Source organism: Poromitra crassiceps (genome assembly GCF_964638095.1).
Source record: "Poromitra crassiceps genome assembly, chromosome: 4".
Taxonomy (NCBI): Eukaryota; Metazoa; Chordata; class Actinopteri; order Beryciformes; family Melamphaidae; genus Poromitra; species Poromitra crassiceps.
The window spans coordinates 35,878,349-35,880,469 of record NC_139626.1 but is presented as its reverse complement, the minus strand read 5'-3'; positions in this window follow the sequence as shown (position 1 = coordinate 35,880,469).

Here is a 2,121-nt window from a genome sequence, read left to right as displayed (position 1 = left end):
ACCATTAAAGGCTACTTTAAGGTCCTGCTGAGAAGCTCGAAGAGGAAAATGTCTGGAATGTTTCTTCTCTCTATACCTACTGTAAACGGATGTGCTGGATTGAGAAGCTGAGGAATGGCTTGCAAAGGCAACTCAGGTGAAGATAACCTTGTCGGCCGTAGTTACTGGCACATGGCGAGACACTCAGGGCGATCATTCCAAACTCGACGTGCTACTTCAAGGTCCTCGGGAATTTTTCATGAGCCACCACTTATCTTGTCATATCACATCTCTTCCGCCAGCTTTTTTGGGGAGGGCAGAGAGAAGACACCTTTAGGGCAGATGATTCTCTTTGAATCAAATCACTCTGTATGGCCTGAGGAGATCTTCCCATGCCTCTTGAGGCGCTGGTGGTGACGCACACACTCACTGTAACAGACAACCATACACACCGATACACACAAATGCACCCACACAACGTGTGTAGAGAACAGCAGTTTGCTGCCGTTGCCTTTTTGTCTGGAAGCAAGAAATGAGATTCAAGAGGGGAAGAGAAAAAAAAAGTGCAGGAGAAAGCGAGGGAACTCAGCGGCGTCTGGAGTTTCCATCACTAAAAAACCCCCCGATTTTCTCGCTCACTGTTCATGGAACAACATCGAACAACTTTATTCTGGAGTGGAGTCGGCGCAGGAGGGAGCTATAAAATATAAATTATACCACATAACCCTATACCTCCCAACTGAGCCATTTGGTTACAACTAGACTCCTGTTCGTTACACGGGTCCAGGGTCTCTGGTATTTCTATAGCGTCGACATGAATTATATTCTCACTCTGCTCAAGAACGTATGGATTACAAGTGAACTGTAATTTCCCTACCGATCGGACACTTGCCACCCAGTGACACTGAAGTGTTTATTTTACACTGTTGCCGGTAATTAGTTATGGATAAAATCAATTAAGGCCATGCCAAATTACAGCTGTGAACCCGGGAATCATGACTGTGTCTAAGAAGATAAAAATGTAGTGTGTGTGTGTGGGGGGGGGGGGTGTATTTTCTAAGGGCAAAATGTGTTCTATCATTTCTCACTTTAAACAAATAACTTAGAGGGAGTGTGTGGTTTCTGCACACGCTGGGCGTGTTCATTCAAACTTTTCCAGAGTCTTTCTTTGAGGAATATGATTAGCAGTGTGTCTTGAAATGTCAAACGGTGCCTGTTACAATGCTCTCTAGAAAACACTTAAAAAATTGCACACAAGTAAGTACAAGTATCAGTTTACAGTTCAAACACCGCTTATTGCTCTAAGCCTGATTTTAATCTGATCAAATTGCCATTTGCTAGTGTGAACTATCTCCTCACCCTTGAGACAATAGCAATATCACTATCATTTAGCAAATTAAAAACTCTCAGAGATAGCCATCTGTGCGATAGCACAAGACTAAACACATCTTTAAATGTTCATGTCATAACAGCGCTAAAATAAATCCTATTCATTAGGCTACTATCTAACGTTTATTCTGCTTTTTTTTTATATTTAGAAACACAAGGACACAGACCGAATTTCAAAATGTACTCAAGAGGGAATTGGAGAGTTTGCATGAGCGTAAGTGTGTGAAGATTTGATTTCTTACTCTGTGTGCTGAGGCACAAAAATGTAATTAATGTCTACCATGTGTATATTGTTTTAAATCAAGTATGTCTCCCACTGTGCTTTTTATTCAATTAGAAGTCCTGCACTCCAATTTGTTTGAAGATTCCGCAGCGTCTCTGTTTAGTCGCTAAAGCCTGCGGCTTTGGTTACAATGTCTCGTTCAAAGGTTTTCATCTCAAGCCACCACGAGGTACAATAAGACCCCACTCGCCCTTTCAAAATATTACCCTTTTTCTGTCATTGCCAAGACACACTATCACTCACTCCAGAGTTTACTGGAGCTGAGGACTGGCGGAGAGGAGCTGGGTCATATCAGCGCTGCGATGACCCACCTCTGGATAAATAAAAACAGTGCAAGAATGTGGCTTTGATACCATCGAGGCATCACAGAAATATTGATGGGTAAAGTATGGGGAATAATAATAATAATAAAGCATGGGAAAACCACTCTCACAGCTTCCTCCATATAGCTTCCTGTATCAATAACACTA